The sequence below is a fragment of the Bos indicus x Bos taurus genome, chromosome 17 (genome assembly GCF_003369695.1).
Source record: "Bos indicus x Bos taurus breed Angus x Brahman F1 hybrid chromosome 17, Bos_hybrid_MaternalHap_v2.0, whole genome shotgun sequence".
Lineage (NCBI taxonomy): Eukaryota > Metazoa > Chordata > Mammalia > Artiodactyla > Bovidae > Bos > Bos indicus x Bos taurus.
Genome location: NC_040092.1, coordinates 20,399,448 through 20,417,123, shown reverse-complemented (window position 1 = coordinate 20,417,123; position 17,676 = coordinate 20,399,448). Strand labels below are relative to the sequence as shown.

Sequence of the window (17,676 nt, the reverse complement as noted above, 5' to 3'; positions counted from 1 at the left end):
TTCTCTCCAAGGTTCTTTATTTCCCTTTTCAGAGATGGTTCCCCTTGAAGGATGGAATTTTCTCTTTTAGCAGCTGGGGACTACCGCCCAGGTCTCTGTAGGGCCTGGCCGACTCATCTGCTGTGCTGTGAGGCAGGGCAAGAACTATCTCCTGCTGCAGCCCTGCCGGACCGAGTCAGGCCCTGCGGCCTCCTGGCCTCACCTGGCTGTGGTCCACGGAGGAGTTAGGCCCCAGGGAGAGCCCACCAGGCGCCAGCGCCCTGCGAGAAGCGGGTGAAAGATGGGCTGTCCATCTGCTGTCTCTTTACAGCCCCTTGAAAACCCGCCTTGAAGGGCAAGGGGCGGACGTTGGCGTGGCCATTCCCAGTTCCAACAGGGACCAGCATCCATCTGCACAGGGCTGCCCGCAGGTCTGGAGGCCGGTCAAGGCCTCTTTATTGCCCACGGGTCCATTTCTTCCCTCCATCCTGCCTGAGGGCCCAATAACTGCTTTTCTGGGCACTTCATGAGAATTGACTTTCCACTTGCGGGGTTTCTTTTTTTTCCCCATAAGAGGGAGGAAAACCAAACATTTTCTGCAATTAGAATTTTTCCCTCTTGGGTAATCACAATGGGAAAAAAAAAAAAAAAAAAGACATTTAAGTCCATTGAAAACCACACAGAGGCGGTGCTCTCGGAGCCAGGGGACCGCTCAGTCGGTACGGATGGCCAGCCAGGGAGGGCGTTCGGCAGGCGGGCTCTGGCGTAAGGAAGCCGATATTTCACATTTATTTGGGGTTGGCTTCCTGCAGCATATTTCAATTAGTTCGTCAGTGTTGTGCATCTGACAGGCTATGCGTTCATTGTGGTTGAGCCATCTGGGAGGTGGGAGGCCTGCAGCCTTCCCCGTGGCAGTCAGTAACTACCAGTTTGAAGGAAATTTGTTTGATGTGTTTAAGAACCCAACACTAAAACACCATTAATAACAAAAGCTTCCAGAGTTCTGAAAGCACTCCCCCTTGTTGAGCCGTCAGATGGACATGCATAACTTAAGACCTCATTTTTTCCCCCCACGCCTGTGACATTTCCCAACGCAGCCAAGCAAAGTTCTGAAGTGGCCGATTTAATTGATCCAGAGCACAATTTGCATTAACCCAGTATGGAAAAGAGCTCATTAATTTTTATACTTGGGGGCCATGCAGCCTGAGCTTTTGCCACCAGGAGTAGCCAGGGGAGGCAGGGAACATATCACTCCATCAGTATTCAGCTGAGTTCCCGAGCCACTGGTTTTATTTCGGGTCTTAGCCTCGATGACTCACTGAGTGTCGTGAGCTCATGGTGATGAGAGCTGACCAGCGAAGCCTGCCCTTCACTCCTTAGGTACCAAGGTTTAGAGCGCCAATCACACCCATTGCTGTCTCTTTTTACCTAGTTATTTTTCCTGGCTGACTGTCCCTTTTCCTGAGGAATGTGCTGTCTGACTTTGCAGCAGCGGGGGAAAAGAGGAATTCAGCATTTTAAGAGAATAGGAGAGGGGAAGGAGTGTTGGGGGAAAAAAAAAAAATCCACGGGTTTGATCTTTCAGGAGGAATGACTTTCCATTTGCCCGAAACCTTACCACCTCAGACTGGATGGGGAGCAGGCTTGAGACTCAAGACGCAGTTGTGAACTGGAGGGAGGCGGGCTTGTGAAATCTGGGATGTTGATTCACTTGAGTTTGTCTTGGTGGCCTGAGAGCTACAGGAGGGTGTCTGGAGGGTTTAGGCTGATAAAGGCACCCATCACATAACCAGACAGGTTGATGCTTCATAGTGGACTTTTCTGGATCCTGAGATTCCTGCCCAAGGAGAAGGCAACTCTTCCCTCTCCAGACTATGGGGATCCCCCGGTCAAGCCTAGCTGCTCTGCAGGCTCAGGGTCCTGGGCTTATTTGACTTTGAGTCCCCCGTGCCCAGTACAGTGGCTGGGAGGTAACTCAGAGCCAACTGATGACCATTTGGGGAGAGGCAGTGGCTAGAGATCCAGAGGGAAAACGTCCTTTCTCATTCCTCCATGTTTTGGGTCGTACCCTCCATGGCCCAGAGAGCTTCTGCCTGTTGCTTTTCACTTGACTCCCAGAAGTGCTGCTGTGCCCATTTTACAGGTGGGGAAACTGAGGCTGGAAGCAGCCTTAATTTGGCATCCAGTGCTTGCAGCTGTCACGTTTCACACACACTACAACTCAGGGAGGGCATGATTTGGGCCAACCATAGAGCAAGTTCGGAGAAGGCAATGGCACCCCACTCTAGTACTCTTGCCTGGAAAATCCCATGGACGGAGGAGCCCGGTAGGCTGCAGTCCATGGGGTCGCTCAAAGTCAGACAGGACTGAGCGACTTCACTTTCACTTTTCACCCTCATGCATTGGAGAAGGAACTGGCAACCCACTCCAGTATTCTTGCCTGGAGAATCCCAGGGACAGGGGAGCCTGGTGGGCTGCCGTCTATGGGGTCGCAAAGAGTCGGACACGACTGAAGCGACTTAGCTGCAGCAGCAGTAGAGCAAGTTAACGGCTGGCCAGGATTCTTGTCCTACTGGGGTCCTTGATTCTTCAAGTTCATGCCGCTGCATTCCTTCCATGACCCACGCCATGTTGTTATGTTGTTGCTTATAAATCCATCCGGGGAGTTGCCTGATGGTCCAGTGGTCAGGACTTACGCCTTTCCCTGCTGAGGCCTGGGGTTCAATCCCTGGTTGGGGAGCTAAGATCCTGGAAAACCTGCCGTGTGGCCAAATACAGCAACAAAAATTCCATGAGTATGTCCTGATGCAGTTCAGTCTGAACAGTGCCCAGAAGTTTTCGGTTTGGGTTTGTGTGAATTTTTTGTTTCATTTTTTACCCAGAGAAGAAAACAGAATTTCTTTTTTCTTGTTCTGTAGCTTTTGCTCTTCAAAGAGGCCCAAAGGCACCATGGATGTAGAGCAGGATTTATCATAGATTCCTGAGACAGGGCAGCATGCTCTGGGATCACGGCGTGGGCATGACTTGGGGGCCCCCTGGGCTTCCCGTTGTCGAGTCTTGTAGCCACACACCCAGGAGGCTGTGGTCAGAGGCCCTGCGTGTTGTATGTCTTTGAGGTCCTGGGAAGTGGTGCCTTTCCCTTCCCTGAAGCGAGAGCAGCTTTCAGACTGGCTGTATTAGGATGCCTGTGTGGGGGGGAGGGGCAGGGCAGGTGTGCTTTTAAAAGGCACAGTTCAGAGTGAACGGGCCTCGTCCGCCAGGGTGGGTGGGCCCTGCTCACCACACGCTCTGACCCATCCAGTGGCGGTGGGTCAGTTTGTTCTGGGTTTTACCCCTCTTTCTGCCCCACTTGTGTCCTTTCTCTCCCTCATTAGAGAAGATGTGGCAGCAGGGAGGGGAGCAGGCAGAGGCCAGCGCTTTGTGTCTCCCAGCAGCACCGCGATCGCCTGCCTTGCTACCTCTGCATTCCTCTAGGCTGGGAGAGCGGGAGGCCCAGTGGCTGCTGGGCGGAGAAGAGACGCAGGTGGGTCCCCGTGGGATTCTGTAGCTCAGGCTGGGGTCCGATGGGCAAGAGTTAGAGGGTTTGTTTTTCCCTGGGGCCCTCCACACTGTGCAGGCCACTCTAGGACTGTCATCCTCTCCAGGTGGCCCCTAGGGTCCAGGCGTCCAGCCAGCGCCGCTCCCCGGGCAGGGCCGAGGGATGCCTTTTTGGCTTCCTGGAGCACCTTGCCTGGTTCTGAACTTGAAAGAGGATTTTATTGTTAATTCATTTTTCTTTGGGGCCGTGCTGGGTCTTTGTTGCTGTGTGCCAGCTTCTCATTGCAGTGGCTTCTCGTTGTGGAGCACAGTCTCTAGGAGCTCGGGCTCAGTGGTTGCAGAGCCTGGGCTCAGTTCCTGTGAGGCCCATAGGATCTTCCCGGACCAGGGATGGAACCTGCATCCCCTTCGTTGGCAGGAGGATTCTTAACCCCTGGACCAGCAGAGAAGTCCAAGAAGAGGGTTTAACGAAGCCTCTGATGGGAGGAAACTTGGGGAAGGCAGTCTGGCCCACCTGCTCTCCCAGGAGGCTGCCTTCCAGGTTTCTCCTGCTCTCCCTAGAATCCAGCCTGCTCGGAAGGACACGCACTCAGGAGGATTCCAAGCCTCTGACTGTGCTCAGGCTGGACGCAGAGGGAAAATGGAGGTTGCAGGGTGTGCAGCGCATGGAAGGGCCAGGAAGGGCCACTGGACACATGCCCGGCAGAGAATGAGGGTGCTGGGTGAGGGTATGGATGCAGGAGGGGGAAGGCAGGTGGGTGCAGGAGAGAATGGGGGATTTTCTTTCCCGGCCTTCTTTGAAAATTCGTAGTGGAATTCATGTAACAGAGAACTGACCACTTCTAAACGTGCAGTTCAGTGGCACATGCTATGTTTGCAGTGCTGTGCGACCACCACCTCTGTCTCATCCTAGAGCATCCTCACCACCCCGAAAGGAGACCCCACACCCATCAGCAGTCATCCTCCCCTCTCTCTCCTCCCCTGGCTTGTGGCCACCACTCTTCTATTTTCTGCTCTATAGATTTATCTGTTCCGATTATTTCAAATATTAGGTTGGACCAAAAAAAAAAAAAATCCATTTGGTTTTTTTCCATACGATCTTACGGAAAAACCCCAGCAAACTTTTTGGCCACCCAATGAATGGAATCTTACCCTGTGTGACCTTTGGTTTTTTGCTTCCGTTATGTAACATAATGTTTTCAAGGTTTACCCATGTTGTAGCAGATATCAGTACTTCATTTTTGTGTGTGAGTGGTAAAATACACATAATGTCAAATTTACCGCTGTGACCATTTTTCAGCAAACAGTCGCGTGGCATTAAGTACATTCACCCTATTGTGCAACCATCACCCCCATCCCTGTCCAGAACTTCTTCCTCTTCCCATACTGAAACTCTGTCCCCGTTAAACGACAACGTCCTCTTCCCTCCAGCCTTTGGCACCCACCGTTCTGCTTTCTGTTTCTGCAGGTTTTCTCTGGGTGCCTCGAATAAGTGGAATCATACAGTATTTGTCCTTTCGAGGTCTGGTTTGTTTCACTGAGCATAATGTCCTTCAGATTCACCTGCGCTGTAGCTTGTGTCAGAATTTCCTTCTTCTCTTGGAGAGTAATATGCCACTGTATATAGACAGACCACCTCCTGTTTTCCTGTTGATGGACACTTGGGCTGTTTCTAGGCCAGCAAGATGTTGACTTTGGCTTGCCCCTGAACGAGGAACAGTGAGAGACAGCTGGACCAGGAGGGCCTGGGGGTCTGGGAGGTCTGAGTTATGCCATTTCGAAGATGAGTGGCCTTTGATGATCCTGCCTTTCTGGGCCTTGGTTTCTGTATACATCCAGCGATGCTCCCTCCCAGGGGAGGATGCAGCGAGAGTCTGAATGAGAGGGTAGTTTTGTGGATTGTCAGCTGCCCTGCATATGTAAGCTGCCATCTTCCTGGTCAGGGACAAGGGACAGCCCTGGTCTTCACCAGTCATAGGTTGTGAAGGTTGGTGGTGCCTGGCCCTCCCCCTCGCTGGGGCTCACCTATGACTTCCACTTGCTGGAAGGTTCCCTCCCTTGCAGAGATTCCAGAACGAACTCCACAAGGAGGTGCATCCTGCCTCTCTGTGGCCTTCTGAGTGCTCGCTGACTCCCAGCTGATCGCAGTCGGGGAGCCAGGAACACATGGTTCCCCGAAGCACCGTCCCTGGGGCCCCTTCCTTGGAGCTCCAGGAAATCGAACCCAGGAGGATGGCATTGGCAGCCTCCTGGGGTGGCTGAGTCAGAGCAGAATCAGGCTGGAAGTCACTAAGTCGCACTTGCCTTCATTAGGCTAATTAACTTTCGATGTGAATTAGCTCTGTGAGCTGACTTAGGAAATCCATTATAGGGCTGGGCTGGTTCCGTGTGCAGTGGTGCCTAGGAAGCTGCGCCATGCCTTTCCACATCCACCAATTAAGGCTGCTTAATTATTAACTCAGGGCTGTGTGACTAATGAGGAGTTGCATTCATTGTGCGAATTTTAAGGCCGTTTAAAATGAGCCGTAATATAGTTAATAATCATACTGGGAATCGTTCGTTGTGATCCATGTTATAGATTATTTAGAAGATAAGCCGAGGCTGAGGGTTGATTTGGGGAAGGTCATGTACATGGAGAGTTGGCGGGGCGGGGTTTCAGTGTGTGCAAATTGCTAGGTAAGATGGGGAGTTTCCAGCTGATGCACAGCTGGCCCCTTGAGCTGCTCTCAGTTGGAATGTCCATTTGCTAGCGTGTTCTCAGGCTGACCCACCAAGGACAGGACCCCCAGACAGCTGAATAACTGAGCTCTTGAAGCACCTAGTCTATGCCTGGTCCTCAATGGCACCCTGCAGTTAGTCCCATTGTGCAGATGAGAAAACTGAGGCCCAAAGCAGAAAGCTGGCTACCCCAAGGGCACCATTCAAGTCCAGGCAGTCTGGCTCTGAAAAAAATCCATCTGTGTGTGTGTGCTCAGTCGCATCCAACTCTTCTTGACCCCATAGACTGTAGCCTGCCAGGCTCTTCTGTCCACGGGACTTCCCAGGCAAGAATACTAGAGTGGGTTGCCATTTCCTTCTCCGGAGGATCTTCCGGACCCAGGGATTGAACCCGAGTCTCTTGCATTGACAGGTGGATTCTTCACCATTGAGCCACCAGGGAAAGTGAAAGTGAAAGTTGCTCAGTAGTGTCTGTCTCTTTGCCACCCCATAGACTCTACAGTCTGTGGAATTCTCCAGGCCAGAATACTGGAGTGGGTAGCCTTTCCTTTCTCCAGGGGATCTTCCCAACCCAGGGATCAAACCCAGGTCTCCCACATTGCAGGCGGATTCTTTACCAGCTGAGCCACCAGGGAATCCCAAGAATACTTGAGTAGCTTATCCCTTCTCCAGCGGATTTTGAATTTTGCTGACTTGGGAATCAAACCAGGGTCTCCTGCACTGTAGGCAGATTTTTTTTTTTACCAACTGAGCTATCGGGGAAGCTCTGTGAGCCACCAGGGAAGCCCTTGGCTAAATGACTGTTTTAGACCACTTACCATACACTGCACCCATTTTTGCAGTGAAGTAGGTTTTTGAGAGCCTGCCTGGGGAGCTAAGCATTTTGAAAATCTTTTTTTTTTTTTTTTAAGTGGGAAAACTTGCAAACCCTTGGTACTTCTGGAAAAGGAACACTTACTAGTTTCAAGGCTTAAGAGGTGCCTCCCAAGGGCTGCCATGAATGGGTTGCTTGTGGCACATGTGGGGACGTTTGTGCATGGAAGCTGGGGCGCCTTTTGCTTGCTGTCATGACCCACATGGAGCCCTTTTGTCTGGGAGCCTGTGGGTGACAACCTTCGGGAACTCTTTCGTGAGAGCACAGGTGGTCTTTTGTTCCTGGTGTCCTGGGTGTGCTGTCTGTCCCCCGTCCTCAGGGCAGAGGGCCCCTCTTCGCTGTTTAGGTGTTGGCCATGGAGCATCACCAAGCCCTCGTACAGCTGGAGCTAAGCAGACGGGGGTTTCAGAAAGTGGAAGCTTTATTTTTAGCCCCACAGCCTCTGTGATTCTGTCACTATGGAGATGCCGGCTGGGGGCCCACGAGGCTATGTGCTTTTCCTGCTGGTGAGAGGAAAAAGGGTCCTGTTTCTTTCCTGGAATGTAGCCTTGGCTTCTCGGTGGAGACCTCAGTCACTGGGTATGTGTGTGAGAGAGAGACAGACAGACACAGACAGACAGATGCTGCTGCTGCTTTGGGAGAACAAGCCGTGGGCCTGGGCCCTGAGTGGAGCTCAGTGTCCATGGCTGTCTTATGGTCTGGCTGAGCTGCACTCATGTCCAGAGGCCCCACTTGGACTGGGCTGTGTGTGACCCCACTTCCTTGGGCCATCATTTCCTCCTCTGAAAATTTGTGTTGCTAATTCCTGCTGTCTGTGCGCTTCTCTCGGTCTGGTGACATAAGAAATTCAGACAAACTTTGAATCCATGATGTGACTCAAGAGCTGTGTGTGTGTGTGTGTGTGTGTGTGTGTGTGTGTGTGTGTGTACACTGGGGTGTGTGTCTGTGTCCGGTAATTATTCCGATGCAAGGTCGCCCTCAGTCGGTCATCTAGCATTCTTCCTATTCCCTCTTTGTCTTTCTACTTTTCCCCATATTTTGGCTTCTCCATTCAAAGGCAGAGAAAGAGGACTTCCCTGGTGGTCCAATGGTGAAGGGTCCGCCTGCCAATGCAGGGGATGCAGTTTCAGTCCCTGGTCCAGGGAGCTCCCACATGCCGAGGGGCAACGAAGCCCGTATGCCACCGCTGCTGAGCCTGTGCTTTAGGGCCCCATTGCGGCGACTACTGAAGCCCTCAAGCTCCGAAACAAGACGAGCCACTGGAATGAGAAGCCCAAGCACTGCAACTAGAGTATCCCCCGCTCGCCACAACTAGAGAAAGCCTGCGTGCAGCACCGAAGACCCAGAGCAGCCAAAACTTAATTAATTAATTAAAACAAAGAACTTTTTTGAATAGGCAGAAAAAGAGGAGGTTGAAGGGGAACGTATTCTAGTCCTGTCCAGACAGGATCATAAGCGATCTATCAAGGGAGGTTAACCCTGCCCCCCCTCTTTCTACCACCTCTGTGTCCCCCTGTAGAGTTGCTGAAAATACTCTTCCTTCGGTTGCTCTCATAGATTCACAGCCCCACCTCCTGTGGGAAGTGACACTTGGGGCGTTAGCTCGGTTCCCACAGAGGACGTGACTAAGGCTCCCAGTGGTTAAAGTCTGTGTCCAGCATCGCACAGCCACAAGCACCGGTGCTGGAACTAGAACCTAATGCTCTCGACTCTCCAGCCTGCACCCATGCAGCCCTGCAGAGAGCAGGCTGAAGTGCACAGGTGCCAGCAGGCCATGTCCGGGGCCCTGGGCACGCTTGTGTCTTCCCTTCTTCTGACATCTCAGGCTTGACTAGTATCCCAAAGTGGAAAAGAACAAGTGTTGACGAGGATGTGGAAAAATGGGAATCCCTGTCCCCTGGCTGGTGGGATGTAGAATGGTGCAGCCACTGTGGAAAGCAGTTTAGTGGTTCTTTAAGTGATTAAACACAGAGTTACTGGGAATTCCCTAGTGATCCGGTGTTTGGACTCCACACTTTCACTGCCAAGAGCCTGGATCCCATCCCTAGTCGGGGAACTAAGATCCCACAAGTGGCATGGCCAAGGAGAAAAAAGGAAAGCAGCAACACCAGGTTCAGTTCATTCAGTCACTCAGTCGTGTCTGACTCTTCGCAGCCCCATGGACAGCAGCATGCCAGGCTTCACTGTCCTTCACCAGCCCCCAGAGCTTGCTCAAACTCATGTCCATTGAGTCAGTGATGCCATCCAACCATCTCATCCTCTGTTGTCCCCTTCTCCCCCCGCCTTCAATCTTTCCCAGCATCAAGGTCTTTTCCAGTGAGTCAGTTCTTCTCATCAGTTGGCCAAAGTATTGGAGTTTCAGCTTCAGCATCAGTCCTTCCAATGAAAATTCAGGACTGATTTCATTTAGGCTGGACTGATTGGATCTCCTTGCAGTCTAAGGAACTCTCAAGAGTCTTGTCCAACACCACAGTTCAAAAGCATCACTTCTTCGGTGCTCAACTTTCTTTATACTCCAACTCTCACGTCCATACATGACCCCTGGAAAAACCATAGCCTTGACTAGACAGAACTTTGTTGGCAAAGTAATGTCTCTATTTTTAATATGCTCTTTAGGTTGGTCATAGCTTTCCTTCCAAGGAGCAAGTGTCTTTTAATTTCATGGCTGCGGTCACCATCTGCAGTGATTTTGGAGCCCCCCAAAATAGTCTCACTGTTTCCATTGTTTCCCCATCTATTTGCCGTGTGATGGGACCGGATGTCATGATCTTAGTTTTCTGAATATTGAGTTTTAAGCCAACTTTTTCACTCTCCTCTTTGACTTTCATCAAGACTCTTTAGTTCTTCACTTTCTGCCATAGGGTGGTATCATCTGTATATCTGAGGTTATTGATATTTCTCTTGGCAGTCTTGATTCTAGCTTGTGCTTCATCCAGCCCAGCATTTCGCATGATGTACTCTGCATATAAGTTAAATAAGCAAGGTGACAATATACAGCCTTGACGTACTCCTTTCCCAATTTGAAACCAATCTGTTGGTCCATGTCCAGTTCTAACTGTTGCTTCTTGACCTGCATTCAGATTTCTCAGGAGGCAGGTAAGGTGATCTGGTATTCCCATCTCTTTGAGAATTTTCCACAGTTTGCTGTGATCCACATGGTCAAAGGCTTTGGTGTAGTCAATAAAGCAGAAGTAGACGTTTTTCTGGAGCTCTCTTGCTTTCTTGATGATCCAGCGGATGTTGGTGATTTGATCTCTGGTTCATCTGTCTGGTTACCAACTGATGAATGGGCTAATAGAATGTGGTCTACCCATACAAAACAATGTTACTAGAATTCTACTCCTGGGTTATTCTACTCCAAAGCATTGAAAGCAGGGAATCAAACAGGTACTTATACACCTGTTTTCTTAGCAGTATTATTCACAATAGCCAGAGCTGAAAACCACCCAGTGCATCAGCTGATAAATGGATAAAAGAAATGGCATGGTATAGCCATATGATGGAATATTACGTGGCCAAAAAAGGAATGAAGTACTGACACAAGCTACCACATGAATGATCCTTGAAAACATGATGCTAAGAGAAAGAAGCCAGACACAAAAGGGCAATATTGTGTGACTCCACTTGTATGAGGTGCTGAGAATAGCAAATTCAGAGGCAGAAAGGAGAACAGTGCGTACTGGGGGTTGGGGGTGGGAGTTAGAGGGGACAGAGCTTCTGTTTGAGGTGATGAAAATATTCTGGAAATAGCCATGGTGATTGCACAATGCTGGGAATATCCTCAATGCCACTGAATTGTGCACTTAAAAATGATTCAAATGGAGGACTTCCCTGGCAGTCCAGCGGTTAAGATTCTATACTTCCACTGCACGGGTTACATCCCTAGTCAGAGAACTAAGATCCCACATGTCCCATGGCCAAAAAGCATTAAGATGGTACCCAAACAGAAGTCTCAGGCTTGTGCTGGAACCTCAAGTGGGCCTTGTGATGGCTCACATCTTGCTTTTGCTTGTGGAGTGCCTGGCCTGGTCCAGGCACTGGGAGATGTCCACACCTGTGGCCTGGCCAAGGCCCTGCAGCTCAGCAGTGAGCTGAGCTGTGAGCTGCATCCCAGGCTCTCGCACTCCTGGGGGAGGCGTCCCTGTCCATTAGTGGCCAGGCCTGGTCGCCACGTGTGAACGATATCTGTCTCTACGAAACGCTTGTGCACCTGACGTTGGGTATGGCCTTTTATGGCTCTCGCTTGCTCTCAGGGAGTGGAAAGATAAATACCATCAAAGACCAGATGCCAACTGCCTGGGGTCCCCACAGCTGCAAATGAGTGGGAGACAGGACTGCCAGGGGCAGGTGCTACAGCCCTGGGGGAGCTGGGAAGTGGGTGTGCAAAAGAACGTGTTCCCCCCACCCCCATGCAGACAGTCCAGATTTGGAGTATGGTTCTGGCACGGACTGCTCTCTCAGATTTGTTGTGTCCTCACCTGCCTTTTGGCTGAAACTGACTTTTAAAGTGGGCTTTAAAGAGTCTGCCTGGCAGTCAGGAGATGTGGGTTCGATCCCTGGGTCAAGAAGATCCCCTGGAGAAGGAAATTGGAACCTACTCCAGTATTCTTGCCTGGAGAATGCCAAAGACAGAGGAGCCTGGCGGGCTACAGTCTATGGGGTCGCAGAGTTGGACACAACTGAACACCTGAGCACATGCATATGACATTTAGAGGACAATGTGTGCAAAGTGTGTTGAATGGTACCTGGGGCCTCACAGCTTAAGGAGCATTTGGTTTTCTGTGTCTGGCCTGGGGAGGCTGGGATGCTCACTCACAGGCTATGTATGGCATGGTGGCTGGGGGGACCAGCCTGCTGATGGCGATAATGTGGTTTGAAGGATTCCAATCAAACACCCCCTCTCCCTCCCAGCAAGAGGTTCCATGGGGCAAACTGGGGCTCCTGGGGCTGCGTAATCAAGCACCACAAACTGGGTGGCTTAAAACAAGAGGAGTTGTTCTTTCTTGGTTCAGGAGACCACACGTCCAAATTTAGGATTGCTTCCTCCTGGAGGCTTAAGGGGAGAGTCTTACACATGCCTCACTCATGGTGGTGGCTGGCCATCCTCAGCTCTCCTTGGCCTATAGATGTATCCCCCCACCCCGCCATCTCTGCCTCTGTCTTCATGTGGTGGTTTTCCCTCTGTGTGCATCTATTTCTGTATCTCTTCTCCTCTTTGTATAAGAACACCAATCAGGGACTTCCCTGGTGGTCCAGTTAAGAATCCACCTGCCAATGCAGGGGGCACAGGTTCGACCCCTGGTCCAGGAAGATCCCACCTGCTACAGGGCAACTAAGCCACGTAGTGTGCTATAGGTATTGAGCCTGCACACCCTACAGCAAGAGAAACAACTGCAACGAGAAGCCTGCATATTGCAATGAAAACTGCCCATGCTCACCACAACCAGAGAAAGCCCACAGCAGTGAAGACCCAGGGCAGCCAAAAAAAAAAAAAAAGACATCAGTCATACTGGATCCAGGCCCCTGCCCCCAACCCAGCTTGACTTCACCTAATTACATCTGCAAAGATCATATTTCCACATAAGTTCAAGTTTTGAGGTTCCAAGGAGGACATGAACTTGGGGGACACGCTTCAGTATGGGCTCCGTACTTGCAGAAAGAATAGGGGAGTGAATGAGTGATTGCAAAGCCATCCATGTACGTCTGCACAGGTGTGTTGATGCAGGAGACCTGGGGCTGCTGCAGGGGCGGCTCCAGGACCTCCCCTCTTCCCCGTCAGGCTCCTCTGACCGCTGGCCTCTGCACCCTGAGAACAGCACACGGGCTGCCACCTGACTCAGCCTGCTTTCAAGGTGACAACAATAATGTTTATTGCAGGGGAAGGGTCATGACACACCGGATGTTCTCTGCTTCCGTTCTGCCCAAGATCTCCAAGTTGTCTTTGTTTCTCTCCCGCTCCCCTCGGAACCAAGATAAACAGTAGGGATGGCTCGATGATCTTGAACAAATCACTTCCCTTTGATCCTCTGCCTCTAGTGTTTGCAAATGAAGGAGGCTAACCTGGATGCCTCTGAAGGTCTTGTGGTCTATGATTATTTCTCTTTTATTGCTGACAAAATTCAGTTCCGTACAGTCGCTCAGTCGTGTCCCACTCTTTGTGACCCCATGAATTGTAGCACACCAGGCCTCCCTGTCCATCACCAACTCCTGGAGTTCACTCAAACTCAGGTCCATCGAGTCAGTGACACCATCCAGCCATCTCATCCTCTGTCGTCCTCTTCTCCTCCTGCCCCCAATCCGTCCCAGCATCAAAGTCTTCCAATGAGTCAACTCTTCGCATGAGGTGGCCAAAGTACTGGAGTTTCAGCTTTAGCATCATTCCTTCCAAAGAACACCCAGAACACTTCAGAATGGACTGGTTGGACCTCCTTGCAGTCCAAGGGACTCTCAAGAGTCTTCTCCAACACCACAGTTCAAAAGCATCAATTCTTTGGCACTCAGCTTTCTTCACAGTCCAGTTCTCACATCCATACATGACTACTGGAAAAACCATAGCCTTGACAAAATTAGAGGCCAGGAAATCCTGCTCTTGGGCTCCATGGGGGGCGAGACTCAAATCCAGATGCCCTCATTTCCAGTCTGTCTCTAAATTCCCTCTGTCACCTCCTACAGGAAGCCCTCTGTGATTTGCTTAACTCGTGTGGTTCCTTGGGTTCTCACTGTGACTTTTGTGTGATACATGAATTCACAAATGCTAGCGTGCTGTTCAGCTGTCTGTGTTTTCCAGGTTCTGTACCCCCCACTTTCCTCTGTATGCAAGAGCTATTTTGCTGCCCTAGTCTGGCTCCCGGCACAGGGGTCGGTACATTGGGTCGTGGACCAGACTTAAAGTTATAAGCAGATGATTAAAGATGAGGAAATCTACCAAAAGAAAAAAAAAAGGAGGAAGAAAAAGAACTTAGATGCTTTCAGTAGATGTCAGAAAAGCATTTGATCAAGTTCAACACCCATTGCTCTTAAAAACATAACAATTAAAGGGTAGGAATAGATTTCCGCATGACAAAGAGCATCTCTAATCAGTAGCAACTTAATCCTTAAGAGTGAAACACTCTACAGCATTTTCCAAGAGGTGCAGAATGCTACTGGAGAATGTGTCCAAAAGAGATCTGGGGGCCAAGCATTTAAAAATGCTGCTCTAAGTGGAATTCCCTTTATGTTAGTTGCAAGAACCTCTCTCACTAAAAATCATCACTTCAGAGTGAAGCCAGTGCTATGGGCTAGGAAAGATGCGGAACAGAAGACTGAGAAACAAGGTTGCAAAATTAATGTTTCGAGATGGATACAGGTTAGGGCTTCAAAATAGATAGAATATTTACAAGTAATAAGATGGTATGGTGGCCAATTAAAAAAAAAAGATGACGTCTTCCCTAGTGGATTAATGGTTAAGAATTCTCCTGCCATTGCAGGGGACACCAGTTCAATCCCTGGTCCAGGAAGATTCCACATGCTGTGGAGCAACTAAGCCCATGTACCACAGCTCCTGCAGCCCACGCTTTAGAACCCGTGCTCCATAACAAGAGAAGCCACTGCAATGAGAAGCCTGAGCACCGCAACGACGAGTAACCCCCGCTCACTGCAACTGGAGAAAGCCCGTGCACAGCAATGAAGACCCTGCACAACCATAAATAAATGAATAAGATTAAATAAACCAGCTCAAGGACACTGAATGAACCAGTTTGTTGGGGACTGAGGCATCCTTCATGTTTCCCTGGTGATGATCCTGCTCTTTCTCCAAGGCATTTCTTGTCTCTCTCTGAATAAACAGCGAGCCCTCGGTATAACTCAGTCTTTCAGGGATGGGTGAGTCATCCAACCGGCCGGAGCTACCAAGATGCAGATGAAGTTTGGGTGTCATGAACCTGGCTGTCCTGGGGGGCCTTGGAAGAGCTGGATGGGGGCATGCCTGCCAGACGGTCCTCTGACTGAACCCCGGGCTCTCTCAATTCCTTTTAAGGTAGCCTTCCCTCCTTCCTGTTTCTTTTCCTTTCCTCTCCTCAGTGTGGTTTTGCCACTGTTAATCTTTTGCCTTATTTTAGCCACCGTTTTTTGTATGAGCGGCCAAGGGGGCAAGTATAACTTTCCGAGGACTGAGGGCCTCGGGCTTTGTGGAAGTTTGTTCCTTGAAGCCTAGGGGCCTTGCTGGTCAGCCGACTTCTCAATGGTCAGGGTTGCTGCTGGCCTGCAGACTGGATCATGGAGGAGCACTTGGGGCAAGTGCTCCCAAGCTTGGTATGTATGCACTGATCCCTGGAGAGCTCTCAAACCTGAGAACCAGCTCGCTGGAGAGGGATGGTTTCTTAATATACTTTCCAATTCTTTAGGAATATGTGGTTCACAGGATTAAAAGGTAGATATAATGTGGTTTCCAAAAAAATGTATTTTAAAATCATTTGGACTACCTACTTTTTTTTTTTTTTTGGTATTCTACTGTTCCAAAAGAAACAGTAAATGTTGACTTAAAAAAATTAAAATAGTTATTAAAATTAAAAATTTAAAAACTCTTGTTCAGTTAAATGTGTTTTTTAAAAAATATTTATGTATTTGACTTTGCCAAGTCTTATTTGCAGCATGTAGGGTCGGTCTAGTTCCCTGATCGGGGATCAAACCCTGGCACCCTGCGTTGGGAGCTCGGACTCTTAGCCTCTGGACCACCAGAGAAGTCCCCACTTAAACTTTTAACACCAATGTCACTGCCCTGTCAATGGTGTTTATCTTCCTTTGAAATTACCAAGTCTGATTTTTCTACCTCAGTCGCCACAGTCGGTCACTTCCTGCCTCCCCTCAATCTCTTCCTTCCCTGGCAACTCAAGACTCATGGTTTTCTAGTATTTAAAGAATATGACTTAGTTTTCCAATCCTTTTTTTTTTTTTAATAAATTCTTTTTTCATTTTTAAAATTTTATATTGGAGTATGTTTTTTTAAGTTTTTTGGATGTGGACCACTTTTTAAAGTCTTTATTGAGTTTGTTACAATATTTCTTGTGTTTTACGTTTTGGTTTTTTGGGCTCGAGACACGTGGGATCTAGGCTGCCCAACCCCATTCCCCTGCAGTGGAAGGCGAAGTCTCACCCCTCGGACAGCCAGGGAGGCCCCTTCACTACTTTTCTTCACTCATTGTTTACTCATTCGTTCATGTCTTCAAAAATTACTAAAACACACAAAAAGTTGTACATGATGTTATACCAGACATTGGCAAGGTGTTAAACTAGATCAAGTCATCATGCTGTGCATCTTAAACATAAAAACTAGGAGAAGAAAGAAGATAAATTAGATACATTCCTTGATTTACAGAACTTACAAATTCACAGTTTCCAATAAAGTAGTCCAATAACAAAATAATAAATAAAGACCATACTTGGTATGAAAAATATTGTTTGGATAAGTAATACCGTATATTCAGTACTTGGTACCCAGTGTCAAAGGGCTGAGAGGTAAACGTAAGTCTTCTTTGCTTCCTGTCTGTAGTCTCCCGGTGCGTGTATCTTTCAGAAAGATGCTCTGCATATATGAGTGTATATTACTTCAGAAAACCACAAATGACTGCCTCCCTATGCACCTGCTGTTTTGACTTAATTTTGACAATTCAGACATCTGGAGGTCCTCCTCTATTGGTTCATTTAGGCTGTCCGGGACTTTTTGTTTTCCTTCTATTTTTTGGCCTCACCTTTGCCTCATGCAAGACCTTAGTTCCCCGACGAGGGTTGGAACTGTGCCCTCTGCAGTGGAAGCTCAGGGTCTTAACCACTGGACCACCAGGGAAGTCCCATGCCTGGAGCTTTTTAATGATGGGCTCATTTTTTGGCTACTGGATGCATCATCATTTCTTAAACCAACTCCCCATCCGTGGAGTTTTGCATTGTAACCAAGGAAGAGCAAACTGCCTCAGTGAGTGTCCTGGTTCGTAGGTTTTGATGCAAATAGGCTTTCAAATCTGCAGAATAAATTTTCCCGAAGTAGAATTACTAGGTCAAGGAGTGTTTGCCTTTTATTTTCTGTAGCTACTGCTCAATTGCTCTCCATAAAGGTAGGACCAATTGACACTCCAACTTACGGCGTGGGAGCAAGAGACAGTGGTTTTTAACCTCAAAACCCCAAGCAAGGAAGAGCTTTTAAGTAAAATGAAAATCTGGAGAAAATTGGGTGAGAGCCTTTCTACCGCAAAGGGCAAGTCTAGCAGAGTTCCTGGCCAGCCGGCTCCCATTAGGTGTCCACTCAAGCACGGCAGGGGGGAGCCTGTGATTCCTCCAGACAGACTGTGGCCTGTAAAGTTCCTTCCTGGTGGGGGTGGGGGACAGAAGCTGTCCAGGCCCCTCCTCTGTCGACTCATCTATCATCAAGTAGCTGAGAAGCACCAGGAGCTTTAAAATTACAATATAAGGGACTTTCCTGGTGGTTCAGGGGTTGAGACTCCAATTTGCAAGGCAGGGCATGCGGGTTCAACCCCCTGGTTGGGGAACTAGAATCCCACCTGCCATGGGGCAACTAAGCCTGTGATCCACAACTAGAG

At 49.3% G+C, this 17,676-nt stretch overlaps 1 protein-coding gene across 8 annotated transcripts in view; it reads left to right on the top strand.

Moving 5' to 3' along the window:
* Positions 1-17,676, top strand: part of PITPNM2 (phosphatidylinositol transfer protein membrane associated 2) — a 163,176-nt gene that overhangs the window by 6,923 nt on the left and 138,577 nt on the right. The gene's annotated exons all lie outside the window — the stretch shown is intronic.